We start from the raw sequence: 14,410 nt of genomic DNA, 5'->3' as shown, positions 1-14,410 counted from the left end.
CTGAGTGGCTTCTGCAGGTAGCCGCCCGCCACGCCGGCGGCCCGCCGGAGCCGAGCCTTGGCTCGCAGTCCTCGGCAGCGGCGCCTCCTGCCCCGAGTGACGAGGCCCGGGACCCGGACCCCAAGCGGCCGGCCCCTGCGCTGGCGGCTGCGGAACTCCCGGCGCCCGACATGGAAGCAGGGGCCACGCCAGCGGGGGGGCTAGAGATGGGCCTGGACCTATGGTCCACTGAAATTTAGTAAAGTTTTTGTGCCTGTTTCTGTGTTCGGGAGGCTTCTTAAGGAGGGGAGGATGTGGGATACACTGGTATCCCGTCCTCGTCCCCCGCGCCAGCGGCGACCGTGACTTACACGGGCGCGCTGGCCACCAGGAATGTGGAGAGAAGGCCCCCCCGCGACTCTGCTCATTTCCGCCCCAGCACTGACGTGATGTCACGGCAGCGCGCTGCCATCTGTGGAGAGGGTAGCACGCCTAAGCTTGACGGTAACGATTTGCTGCCAGGGAGGCAATGCCCGAAGGGATAAAAGGGGAGATCGCGCGGCGGGAAGGGTCTGTCGCTGCCGGACCTTACCTAACGGCCCCACGGACCCCTTCCGCTGCCCGCCGGCCCCCGAACACCAACGCAGACGACGTCAACGACCTGGTGAGCTGCTCAACGTCTATTTTACGGATAGAACATTCTTCCGCAGTGTGCTTTACCTCGCGTTAGGATAATAAACTATTTCCTAGCGTCCCCTGCCGTTGCCTATTTCGTCTGAACCTGCCGTGGCTGCGACTCTGCGCCACGGGTTGGGGAAACGTGTTGCGTACTCGAATAACGCCTGCGTGTAGCTTGCACGGAAGCTCGCCTTCCAGGCCGGCTGGACGCAGAGTGACCCCATAACATGCCTACACACCCCTCTTGACGAAAGCTCACGGGAAGGCGCTGCTTTCTATATACAAGCGGCTTACAGAGGACAAGCTGTTGGCTCGTTGCATTCAAGGTAAAACTCAAAATGCAGCAGAGCGTCTGAACAGCAAAATTTGGTTGCTGTGCACGAAGACAAGGTTTGCGTCTCGAACTGCTGTCGAGACAGCCACAGCCCTTGCGGCTTTGTGGTTCAACAGGGGACACACAAGCTTAGAACAAGTATTGGAACAGCTTGGAGTTGTTCCACCGAAGAAACTTCTTGTGCTCAGTGAGTGCAAAGACAATGTGCGCATCCAAAAGATGTCTGAACGGCAGACTGCTGAAGCACAAGCTCATCGCCGCAGCATGGAGAAGAAGGCTCGGGTTGAGGACTGTACTCGCAAGGTCCATGAGGGAGTGACCTATGGTGCTGGGGAGTTCTAGTAATGGGATATTATTGCTACATAGCCCATGCTTCTCCCTGCCAAATTACATGCTGTTTCAGCATCTTTTGGTCGAATACAGAGTTTTCAAACTTTGAAATGCTTTTTTCTCCTTTTGCAATTTTGAGCAAATTTTCAAGTTTGCACACAGGGTTTTTTGTACTTCCACTTTTCATATCGCAATGAAACTTGGCACATATATTCTTTAGAATGTGTAACTTGCAGGTATCTATTCAGAATTTCAGCATCTTTGATGCAAGTTTACAAAGGTTTGATACAACAGTAATGAGCCCCAAGAAAATAACAATACAAATGATTATATGTTTTTTTTCATACTACAAAATTCTATGACCAAATTTTGGTTAGTTATCTGGATTCTACAGTTAGCAAGCTGCAAAATGAGCTATTGCTCTTCGTTCTCAGTGAAAAATTTCTATGCAAAAGCATGTGTGCACAAAGGCCTTGGTTTTATGCTTGTTAGCAACACTGAGCAAAAAGTATGCATGCTACAAAAAAACTAATTAGTTTTCTGAAGAGCGCAGAAAAAATAGTATAAGCACACAAAGCTTCGCTGTTCTGGGTCAATTATTTAAAAATTTTTTTTTTCGAGTAGCATGCAGGTCGAAAAACGCGGTTTTTTTCGAAAATAATACATCTTTTGTTTTCGCTCGTTTTGTGAAGTCTAATGTCTCTACTATTACGAAAATAAAAATTAAAGCTGAATTCCAACTGTAACTGGGTCAAAATTGCGCTTAACGAGCACAGGATGGCTGTTAAAAGTCCGAAAGTGCACAGTCTTCTAGCGTCTCGCGGCCGACAACTCACGGCCGCTCGCCACTGCAGATCGCATGCGGAGCTCAGCCAAGCCTCCTCCTTCGAATAACCATGGTTGCCCGGGCTGCTAGAGCGCAAGAAATAATAATAAAAGGCATGCGTGTGCAGCGTTTTTCAAGAGCTGCGAATCACGTGGTGCGGATTGGGGATCGCCATTTGTCGCTGCGCACCTACGTGTGGCGAAGCCTACCATACTTACCCGTTTCTAACACGCACCTTTTTTCCAAAAAAATAAACCCTAAAGTAGCATGCGCGTTAGAATCGGATACAAACCGAAATAGCGCGAACTTCGTCCCACCCATCGTCATTGCCATTTCAAGATGGCGGCGAAATTTGTTTTTGCCTTTGTCAGCAGCAACGCTCGTTGAAGCTGGGAGCCCTGATTTTTTTTGTGTAGCAGCATTGCAAACGTGGCGTCTACACGCTTCCTGGCTGAGATGGCAGGGACTGCACCAAAGGTCCGCCACTTCCACTACGAGGCCGGCTTTAAGAAAAAGGTCATCTTGTGTGCAGAGACCGACGGTAACAGAGCGCCGCATGTGCTTACTGCGTGCCGGAAACGTGTTCGGGAGTGGAGAAAGCAGAAAGACCGCATCTCCTCAGTAAGTCTACCCGCAAAGGGTTCAACGGACCTCGGAAAGGCCGATTTCCTGAAACTGAGGATGCATTAGTGGACTTCGTCAAAAAACTCCGAGAGGACCACACGCCGGTCACAACTGAAATGCTTAAAGTTAAAGCGCTGGAGCTGGCTAGACATCGCGGTTTGTCCACGAGCGAGTTTAAGGCCAGCAGAAACTGGATATCAAAGTTTATGAAAAGGAAAGGGTTTTCTCTTCGCCGGCGGACTGGTATATGTCAGAAATTGCCAGAAGCCTTTGAGGAGAAGCTTTATGCTTTTCAGAGATATGTGATTTCATTACGGCACATATATGGCTACCAGCTGGGAGAAATCGCCAACGCAGACCAAACGCCGCTGTACTTTGACATGCCCGTCAACACGACCGTTGAAGTGAAGGGGGCAAAGCAAGTGCGTGTGTTGTCGACAGGCAATGAGAAGACACGAGTAACTGTGATGCTCTGCTGCACTGCCGATGGCCACAAGTTGCCGCCATTGCTCGTTTTTAAACGAAAGACACTTCCGAAGGCAGTGAATTTTCCTCCAGGAGTCATCGTCCGAGCAAACGAGAAAGGCTGGATCAGCGCGTAATTCATTGTAAAAGTGCTTCAAATTAAATATATAACACGCCGCGGCAGCTCCTCAGCAGCGAGCGAGAGCTGAAAACATCTGTATATTGCGCGAGTGCCATTTCTCAGGCGCTCAAGCGAGCGCCGCCATCTTGGCCTTGTTTTGTTTGTGAATTCTTGCGCTTTTTTTCCCCGACATCGCCGGCAGCGGCGGCGGCATGGTATGGGCGTGGCTTGCCTGTGAATAAAAGGCTCGCGAGACCTTTCGAATTTCCCGCGGCTCGAATGCACAGCTGCGATTGGACAAAGCTTGCTCGCGGCAGATTGCGTGTCTGCTATTGGCTGCTGCGCGTGTGGTCGCGTGGTCACCTCCGGATGCCGCAAGGCTTGTCGTCTGCATCGGCTCCTTCGTTGCGGGTGTCATTGTGTTCCTCTTCTGCCTTTCGCCATTTTTGCGATCGTTCACCGTTCTTTGTCGTGGAGTCCTAGCTTTTACAATCCGGCGCTACGTCTTCTGCTTGAACAGTCGCGGGCTGCTGGACACGGGACCAACGCTGCTCTGGATACCGAGGCCGGTTCTTCTCGCGCAAGTCGTGCACATTCTGTAGTCATGGGTCGCACGTTTCGAAAGAAACGAAAGACTGAGCTTACGTACGGAAAGCGAAAGCGCCGACCCCCTACTGCACGGAAGTCACGAAAGTCTCTGAAAGTGATCGCCGATGAGGCGGACTCGTCAAATGACGGTGTGCGGGCGCCGGCATCGGACGTCAGCGTGCCGGACGGTGCCCCACCAAGTCAGCCACCAAGCAGCGACAGCGATGTCGCCCTGGATCCTGGGCCGTCGACAAGCTACGGCCGCGTACCGGACAATGCAACGGAGTTGCGACGCAGGTCAGATTTGTCAGCAGAGGACTGTTTCCTTGATGTGGCTCTTCAACGCGACACTCAAGCCATTTCGGAAGTGATATATGGTGTGTCGGCAGATGCGTTCAATCAGCGGAGCTGTGCCGATGTTCCATGCGGCGGGCGTCGTACCATTCAGGAACACAGAGAGCCAAGTTTTGTGTCCGCGGAATCGGCACAAGCGCGCGACCATTGTTCGCGAGTCGCTTGGTGCGATGTCGGCAACTGAGCGGAAGTTCACGCTGACCGTGCTGCCGGAATCCAATACTACGCCTGCATCAGATGATGAGTTCGTGGTAATTCAACTGGGTGCTCTAAATTCGCCGACCAGGGCTGCCCTCTGCCCGATTTGACGGAGGCCAAGCCTAGCAGTGGACCGGGACACCAGACTTGGACTTGCTGTGAAAATGGTGCTGAAATGCTCTTGTGGTGTTATCAGCTCCCAGTGGTCCTCGCAAAGAAAGCAAGGGCTTTCGATGTAAACCTCAGATCTATGCAAGAAATCAGAAGCATTGGCAAAGGGCCCACTTCTCTGAATGACTTCTGGGCAGTGATGAATGTTTCACACCGAGGACTGCACCAGAAGACATACCAAGAGCATTTGAAGAAAGTGCTCAAGCCAGCTGCTCAAGTTGCTGCACAAAATTTTTTTGCAGGTGCTGTGAAGGCTGTCAACGATGTTTACAAAGAAACGGAAGTCAACTTCACCAAGAACATTACAGTTGTTTATGACGGCACATGGCTGACGCGTGGGCACAGCTCACACATTGGTGTAGGCTGTGCAATAGAATTTTACACGGGCCTTGTGCTTGACTGTACAGTCTTGTCCAACTTCTGCCTTGGGTGTGAAATAGGGCCAACTGAAACCGACCCTGCATACCATGAATGGAAGAAGGCTCACCAGTGCCAAAAAAACATTGATGTCAATGCAGGACGCATGGAAATTGAAGCCGCACTGCAGCTTTTTGGGCACTCCCTTGACAGAAACGACCTCAGATACACAAACGTAATCTGTGATGGAGACAGCCACACCTACCTGGCCTTGTGCAATGATCAAACATATGGGTTCATACCTCTCACAAAGGAGGACTGTGTGAACCATGTGCAAAAAAGGATGGGCACAGCACTTCGCTCTCTTGTGAACAAAGCAAAGAAGGACGAGGCACTCGGTGGGAAAGGTGCCTTGACGCAGGATTTGATAAAAAGACTGACTAATTATTATGGCCTAGCCCTGCGAAATAGCACAAATGTGGAAGAAATGCAGAGGGCAGTGATGGCAACACTACATCACATTGCATCCACAGATGCTGAGCCCCATCATGATCTTTGCCCACCTGGTGCCCACAGCTGGTGCAGGCACCGTGCAGCTGAGGCAGAAGGCAAGCCACAACCTCCACACAAGTACAATCTTCCAAGCAGAGTTGTGCAATCGCTGCTACCGGTCTACCAACGCTTGTCCGACCCTAATTTACTGGCTCGATGTAGTGGCAACAAGACGCAGAACGCTGCCGAAAGCCTTCATTCGGTGATTTGGACATTGATATCGAAGCAGCAGCATGCCTCCCTCTTCACTGTAGAAGCAGCAGTTTACGAGGCAGTTGCTAGGTACAATGCAGGCAACTTGCGAGCTTATACTGAGCTTTGCACTACACTGGGCTTAAGGGGGGACGCGAGGATCAGATCGCGAAAAAAATCGATTTTTAGAAACCATGCGTTTCGGTATCTGCAACACCTAATCTACGTTGTACCAAAATGGTTTGGCTGAAAACGCACTATAAATGCCCGAAAAAAATTAATTTGTGAGTGCGCACGGCGAGGAAACAGCCATAAAACGCGCAAAATCACCGGAGTTTGCGGAGCCATATCTCGTCTTTCCCGCCATCTTGGTATCGTTCGAAAGCTCGAAGTTCCGCCGTTTTGTTTATGAATTTTTTGGTCGTCGCCATCTTGTGTCGCACAAACAGAAAAGAAGCGCGGGTCTGCCAGCGGTGGCCGCACGGGCCCTCCTGATGAAAGCAGGCCTCCGATTGGCTGCCGCTTTGGAAGGCGCCTCCCCATTGGCTGTTGCGTGACAGTGGGGAAGCTGGAAACCACCGCGCACCGCTGTTTGCTTCGCAGACCACGCCGGCGTTCATTTCAACTTCTCACAGCGCTCACGTTAGTAATGGATTGTCGCTCGTTTGAGAAGAAAGCGTCAACGAAGCACGCCTTCGGGAAACGGAAGCGCAAGCCTCCTACGGCGAGAAAACGACGGCGGCCAGCGGGAGAAGGGGAGCATCCCACTGAACAAGCGGATAACGTGCCGCGCTATCTTGCACCCTGCGAGTTCAGCAGCGAAGCCAACAGTCGCCTTGTGCGATCGATGCTGATAACCACGTTGATGGAAGACGCGCCAACGGAGACTCTCACACCTCGGCGTACGGCCGCGCTTACCGGTAGCCGAGATCGCATCGTTGAAAGCGACGCGGGTCGAAGATCACCATCGCCGGCAGAGACGGTGTTGTGACATTCCGTGTATGCTACGAGGATCCACGTTCGACGGCGCGGCGTAGACGGAGACCCGTGACAGCGGCATCATCAATTACCCAGCCATGCTCTTTGAGTGACGACCAGAAAAACCGGACCCGCCGCCGCCCCGGGGAAACAGGCTTTATCCTCCCCAATTTCCGGGCCACTGGGACAACATTCTTTCCCTCCCCCCCCTTTGTCGTGGGCTATCGCCGGGAAGGCACCCACAGCTTCCCAGAAGGGCCGTGACGGACACCTGTCATGGCGGACAGGCAAGACTCGCCAAGAATGTGGAAAGACAGGCGCTAGTGAATTAGCTCCGAAGAGAGAGCCTGTGTATACTCTCACTTGAGAGAGAGTGGTGGCGTTTTTGTTATTTATTTAGTTTGTATTGTTAACAGACTCTGGGGTCGAGGCTAAGCCCCACCCAAGGGGTGGTCCCCATCTCGCATGTTATTTTGGATTGGAGAATTGATGCTTTGGGCGGGCCACTGAAAATGACCGCCCTTAGTCCTTTGTTAATCAAGTGCTTAAAAGCGCATGTAAACGGATGCAGTCCAGTCTGAGCAGGGGCTCCATGCTTAGCATGTAATGTGATGCTACTTAGGCACTAACCTGCCCGGTCGATGAGTAAAGTAGTGCAAAGTTTGTTCTGTTGTAAAATTATGCTCTGCTGTCATCATCTACAAGCTCGCCTCCTGTTCATCTTCCAAGCCGAACGACACTAGAGGAAGGGTTTGTGATCCATCCTCGAAGAAACGGACGACTATTGAAATTCTACTGCATCCACGCCCAGGACGACATCGTTAGCGAAGAGGGCCTTCAGCGCCGAAGCCCGACGGCGTGCAGCTTCTGCCAGCAACCGCTCGAGCCCAACTCCGGAGCCACTCCATCGCCCCCATGAAGTCGTCGGCACGTAAGCTCGGACGCCCCAGCCTCTGATGTATAACCTTAACCATGTGTAATTATTGAATATACCTGTTTGTTTAAACTGAGCCATACGGTGTCTCTTTGCCTCTCCGTCCCGTGTGGACCTGCGCATTATGGGGGTCATCACACTGGTGTCAGAAGTGGGGTCTCAAAAGCAAATGTCCTCTGAATGCTGTGACATTCATGACTTCAAAATTGTAATCAAAAGGGAATCACGGGACTGATTGTGGGACTTTTACCCCCATTTGAGAGGCTTGAGGCACTGGAGGGCTTGAAAAAAAAAAATGACTGTATCTGAGGGAGCTCCCACTCCACAGCCGTCGCTCGGAGCAAGCATGCTGGCATTAGGAAGCGTCATTCCGACGTTTACGGGAGATAAGACAGGGGTTCCAATCTGCGATTTCTTTTCCATGCTAGAAGAGATTGGGAAAATGGGGGGATGGTCCGATGCTCAAATGCTGGGAATGGCGAGGTGTAAGATGGCAGGAGCTGCTCATGATTTTGCCTGGCGAGACGAAAAAGTAAAATCCACAAAATCATTTGCGGAATTTAAGAAGCTCGCGTTTGAGCATTTCGACACTGAACCACGTCACGTGCGGGTACAGAGGTTCCGTGACGCCGGACAGATGGTAGGGGAGGACGTGCGAACATTTGCGTCGCGGCTTCAGCGCCTAGCACGCGATACGTTAAGCAGGGAGGAGGAAGGAGACCAGCTAAGGAAGAAATACGCGGAGGATATACTTAAAGAGGAAATGACCGCTTTGTTCGTGGCTGGTCTGCAAGACCCCGTGCGCCGGTTCGTGCTCTCGCGCAAGCCGAGCAATTTCGACCAAGCCGTGGAGGCCGCATTGGATGAGGAACGAAATGAGGCGTTAACGACAGCCGCAGCGAGAGTACGCGTCATAGAGAGAGCGGTGCTCAACCCTGAGGTTGCTCTCTTGACAGAGCGGTTAGATCGCTTGGAACAGCTGCTATCTCAGCAGGTAGAACGCCAGGTTGAAGCGCGCGCTCAACAGCGCCCATTCGCTGGAAACCGGAGACCGCCACAAAGCTACAGGCGCGGTATGCGAGATTTTGAAGAAATCGTATGCTTCGCTTGCCAGGGTCGCGGACACATCGCCAGGTTCTGCCAAAACGTGCGCCGTGGGGAGCCACAAAGAGAAGCAGGCGAGACACGCCCTAAGCAAGCCGACAGCGGGGCTCCAGATACCGAGTCAAAAAACTAGTTAGTCCTCCCCAGCCTGAGGAGCGTGGGGAGGGAGCAGTAGATGATGAGGTGGTGGTAGTTTGTGTGGCCGACGAGGCATGCCCTGTTGTGCGTTGCAAGTTAAATGGTTGTTGTATGGAATTGTTGATAGATACGGGGTCAAAGGTGACATTGCTTAAGGAGAGCAGTTTTAACACGCTTCGAAGGAAGGGGGACCGCGAGGTGTTGGAAGCGTCTGGTGGTATGGCAACCAAATTTGTAGGCATAACGGGGGATCCTCTTGGCATAAGTGGACTCTACCAGTTACACTTCTCTCTCGGCGGAATTGCATTGGAGCACCCCTGCTACGTATGCCCGGACACGGTGTCTCTGCCAAACGGAGTGTCAGGTATATTAGGGCAGGATTTTTTGAGAAAAGGGAAGGTAGTAGTCTCATTCTCTGAGGAAGAGGTTAATGCGGGCGGCTCAAAAGTTCCGTTTTTGAACAGGAGAGGGGCTGAGATTCGCATTACCGATATTGACACCCGTCAAACAGTGGGATCATTGGAGAAGGTATATTCGCGGGTTGCCGTCCGGCTGGTCGAGGAGGCGGTCGTCCTTCCTTGGTCGGAGCACATTTTGTACGCGTTTGTGCCTTCAGATGTAGAGAGCGGCGCCGTGGGAGTGCTTGAGCCGGTCGACTCTCTCAGCAATGGCCTGAAGGCAGCCGCGTGCCTCGTGACAGTTAATGACGCCCACAGAGTGCCCCTACGGGTGGTTAACTGTAGCCAGCAGCCACTGAGCCTTCCCAAGAACAAAACATTGGCTTTCTTCACCTCTGCGATAGAGCAACGTGAGCCCACCGATACGGTACTCGCAACTGTAGAGCATGCTAGTCCTTCGGCTGCTCCAAAGGTGTCGTTCGATCTTTCTCACGTAAAATCCAGGGAGAGGGAGGCTCTGGCTGGTTTGCTGAACGACTACTCGGAGGTATTCGCCGCGTCCAACCTGGATTTGGGCTGCTGTGGCGTTATAAAGCACAGGATAGAAACCGGCACTTCATCGCCCGTTTACCAGCGTGCGTACAGGATTCCTTACTCCCAACGTGAGGAGATGGAGCGGCAGGTGCAGGACCTGATTGATCGCGGCATTGTCGAACACTCAAAGTCACCCTGGGGAGCACCAGCACTATTGGTGGAAAAGCCAGATGGCTCGTATCGATTGGTAGTGGACTACCGCAAACTAAATGCCGTAACTCGCATCGATCCATACCCCATCCCCAATATACAGGAGACGCTTTCTCAGCTGGGCTCTGCCAGGTACTTCACGGTAGTGGACATGGCGGCGGGATTCTGGCAGATAGCAATGGATCCGGCAGATGCCGAGAAAACGGCATTCAACACGCCCTCAGGGCACTATGAATGGAAAAGAATGCCGATGGGTCTGGCCAACAGCCCTGCTGTCTGGCAGAGAACCGCTGATGTTATCCTGGCAGGTCTTCTGGGAAGGCTGTGCTTCGTGTATATGGATGACATTATCATATACAGTGGCAGTTTTGATAACCATTTGCGCGATATTGAGCAGGTTTTGGTGCGACTAAGAGCAGCGGGTCTCAAGCTGAAGCCCTCTAAGTGCCAATTCCTCAAAAACGAGGTGAAATACCTCGGGCACGTTGTTTCAGTTGACGGCGTGCGACCGGACCCTGAGAAACTAAGGTGTGTCTCGGATTTTCCATCCCCGACTAGCGTCCGCCAGGTCCGGCAGTTTCTCGGCCTGATCGGTTACTACCGAAGGCACATAGAGGAGTTCGCCAAGCTCGCTAAGCCGCTCACCGCCTTAACAGCCAAAAATGTCGCCTTTCGCTGGGACGAAAACGCGGAGAATGCTTTTGGGGCCCTGAAAAGGAAGCTAATGAGTGCACCGCTGTTGCGCCACCCGGATTTTAGTTTGCCCTTCGTTATGGCCACAGATGCGTCAAAGTTCGCAGTTGGTGCCGTGCTATCTCAGGTTATCGAGGGCAAAGAACATCCCGTTGCTTTTGCTAGCCGACAGCTGAGCCCCACAGAGCAAAAGTACGGAGCTACGGAAAGGGAGTGCCTCGCCGTTGTCTGGGCAGTAAAGCACTTCAGATGCTACCTTTACGGCCGCAAATTCAAGCTAGTCACAGACTGCCATCCTCTGAAATGGGTGATGAGTGTCAGGGACCCTAGCTCGCGACTCGCTAGATGGAATCTACACCTGCAGGAATACTGCTTTGAAGTTGAGCACAAGTCAGGAAAGACACATCTGAATGCTGATGCACTCAGCCGCACAGCTGCCGTGGCAGCTATAGATGAGTTTGTCCCCGTAGTCGACCCCGCCGAATTACGCACAGAGCAGTGCAAAGATCCTGACCTGAAGCGAATAATCGAAAGCTTAGAGGGCGCACCGTCTCACCCCGAACAGCTAGGTTATTTCATTGACAAAGACGGCACCCTGTGTCGGCGCACGAGGCCAACCAGGAAAGGGAGATTAGAGAAAACCGCTTGGGAGAGAGTCGTCATACCTCGGTCGTGGACAGAAAGGGTTCTTCGCGCGTTTCACGATGCGCCATGCGCCGGTCATTTTGGCGTAGCGAAGACACGCAGGCGTGTGGAGCGTTTGTACTTTTGGAGTGGCATGCGACGGGATGTTAGAGACTACTGTGCGAAGTGCCATTCCTGTCTCGAAAGAAAAACACCCAAGGGACGAAGACCAGCTCCAATTCAGCCGTTCCCTGAGGTTTCGGCTCCCTTCGAGCGGACAGGTATGGACATAATGGGCCTTGCCCACGACCACTTCCGGAAACAAGTACATTTTAGTATTTGTCGATCACCTTTCAAAATACGCGGAAGCGGTAGCACTCCCAGATCAGAAGGCAGACACGGTTGCAAGAGCATTTGTCGAACAGATCGTGCTCCGACATGGACCCCCGAGGCAACTCTTGACAGATCGGGGAACGAACTTCGTGTCGCAGCTAATGAGGAGAGTTTGCGAGCTGCTTAAGATCGCTAAGAAGCAGACAACACCGTACCATCCGGCTTGCAACGGCGCGGTGGAGCGACTGAACCAAACCGTGGCCGGGTTCCTGTCGCATTTTGTTTCGCGCGACCAGCGGGACTGGGATTTGTGGCTCCCGTATGCAATGTTTGCCTACAATTCCGCAGCACACGAGAGCACGGGCGAATCGCCATTCTTTCTTCTCTACGGCCGAGACCCGGACCAGCCTAGTGAAGTGCCAGAGGGCCCCCGTCGTGTCCCATACGCTTCACTGGACGACTATAAGGTTGAGCTAGAATCGCGCTTGCAAGTGGCGAGGGACATCGCAAAGGAGTCCTTAAAGAAAGCGGCGAAGCGCAGGAAGGAGGTGCACGATCGCAGTGCTAGAGACGCGCCGTTTAATGTGGGGGACAGCGTGTACATTGAAAACTGCCAAAGGCAGATTAGGCTAGCTCGTAAGTTCCAGACGAAGTGGAGAGGACCGTGCGAGGTTGTCGAGAAGCTTTCTCCGGTAAACTTCAGAGTCCAAGACGTGAACCGGCGCTTGATAAGGATACACGCAAATCGCCTCAAGTCGGCACCGGTTCAGTATTCACGAAATGAGGAAAGGGAAAGCGCGGATTTTGATGGGGACAGAAGTGAAGCGGAGCGCGCAGATAGTTCGCAAGAAACGCCCTCTCCTGCATCTGTTCGGCAGGCGCCAGAGGTGACGGCCAGAATGCCACCGGATTTACTTCATGCATTGCTAGAAGAAGAAGCGCGCGAGGTTGCCGCGCAGATAACGCCAGGAGAGGCTCCTGCCACGAGCCCTCGCGAGTCCCAAAGCAGACAAAGGGGCACAGACTTACTTAGTATGACTCATGAAGGCCGATATCCGCTGCGAAATCGGAAAGCTAAGTCGGACTAATGGCGTAAACAGAGCGGAGTTTTGAACTGGTTAGAATTGTGTAATGCCACAGCTCATAACATTGCTTTGTGCTTATGTGTTAAGTTATCGGAGTTGGTAGTTAAACCTTTCTGTCATTAAGTAACACCTGCACAGGAGAGCATGCGGAGCGCATGCAGAACCTGCCCTACTTCCTTTCGTTATCTATATTTTTGTCTGTGCCGTGATCGTGCTAGAAGTGGGAGCTCCTTTGTAACTGTGGTAAATTTATTTCGTCCAGTTTGGACTAGAAAGGAGAGGCTTGGGTGCTGAGTTTCATGTTTATCTGTAAAAGAAGATCAGTGCTGCCCCTGGAGACGCCAGTATTGACAGCGGAGGCATATGGTGTTGTGCAGTGGTGTTGAGTGCAGCGAAAAGTGTTTTGTCGGACGCACTGTGCGAGGCGATTCAGAAAGACAAGGGGAGCTGCGTGGACTCAAATGTTCGGAGAACATTCTTCTGGAGGGTGAGCGAGTGTGACATTCCGTGTATGCTACGAGGATCCACGTTCGACGGCGCGGCGTAGACGGAGACCCGTGACAGCGGCATCATCAATTACCCAGCCATGCTCTTTGAGTGACGACCAGAAAAACCGGACCCGCCGCCGCCCCGGGGAAACAGGCTTTATCCTCCCCGATTTCCGGGCCACTGGGACAACATTCTTTCCCTCCCCCCCCTTTGTCGTGGGCTATCGCCGGGAAGGCACCCACAGCTTCCCAGAAGGGCCGTGACGGACACCTGTCATGGCGGACAGGCAAGACTCGCCAAGAATGTGGAAAGACAGGCGCTAGTGAATTAGCTCCGAAGAGAGAGCCTGTGTATACTCTCACTTGAGAGAGAGTGGTGGCGTTTTTGTTGTTTATTTAGTTTGTATTGTTAACAGACTCTGGGGTCGAGGCTAAGCCCCACCCAAGGGGTGGTCCCCATCTCGCATGTTATTTTGGATTGGAGAATTGATGCTTTGGGCGGGCCACTGAAAATGACCGCCCTTAGTCCTTTGTTAATCAAGTGCTTAAAAGCGCATGTAAACGGATGCAGTCCAGTCTGAGCAGGGGCTCCATGCTTAGCATGTAATGTGATGCTACTTAGGCACTAACCTGCCCGGTCGATGAGTAAAGTAGTGCAAAGTTTGTTCTGTTGTAAAATTATGCTCTGCTGTCATCATCTACAAGCTCGCCTCCTGTTCATCTTCCAAGCCGAACGACACTAGAGGAAGGGTTTGTGATCCATCCTCGAAGAAACGGACGACTATTGAAATTCTACTGCATCCACGCCCAGGACGACATCGTTAGCGAAGAGGGCCTTCAGCGCCGAAGCCCGACGGCGTGCAGCTTCTGCCAGCAACCGCTCGAGCCCAACTCCGGAGCCACTCCATCGCCCCCATGAAGTCGTCGGCACGTAAGCTCGGACGCCCCAGCCTCTGATGTATAACCTTAACCATGTGTAATTATTGATTATACCTGTTTGTTTAAACTGAGCCATACGGTGTCTCTTTGCCTCTCCGTCCCGTGTGGACCTGCGCCTTATGGGGGTCATCACAGTGTGTTCCGATTCTGCCGCATCGTGCGACACGGGCACGCAGCCTGCGA

At 52.6% G+C, this 14,410-nt stretch overlaps 1 protein-coding gene and 1 pseudogene across 1 annotated transcript in view; one reads left to right on the top strand and one right to left on the bottom strand.

The window, feature by feature from the left end:
- Positions 1-14,410, bottom strand: part of LOC144111478 (uncharacterized) — a 165,928-nt gene that overhangs the window by 120,435 nt on the left and 31,083 nt on the right. The window lies entirely within an intron of this gene.
- On the top strand, positions 3,962-6,019 carry LOC144111475 (uncharacterized; annotated as a pseudogene).

The sequence above is a fragment of the Amblyomma americanum genome, chromosome 11, assembly GCF_052857255.1.
Source record: "Amblyomma americanum isolate KBUSLIRL-KWMA chromosome 11, ASM5285725v1, whole genome shotgun sequence".
Lineage (NCBI taxonomy): Eukaryota > Metazoa > Arthropoda > Arachnida > Ixodida > Ixodidae > Amblyomma > Amblyomma americanum.
The sequence above is the reverse complement of the archived record's forward strand: the minus strand, read 5'-3'. Positions and strand labels throughout refer to the sequence as shown.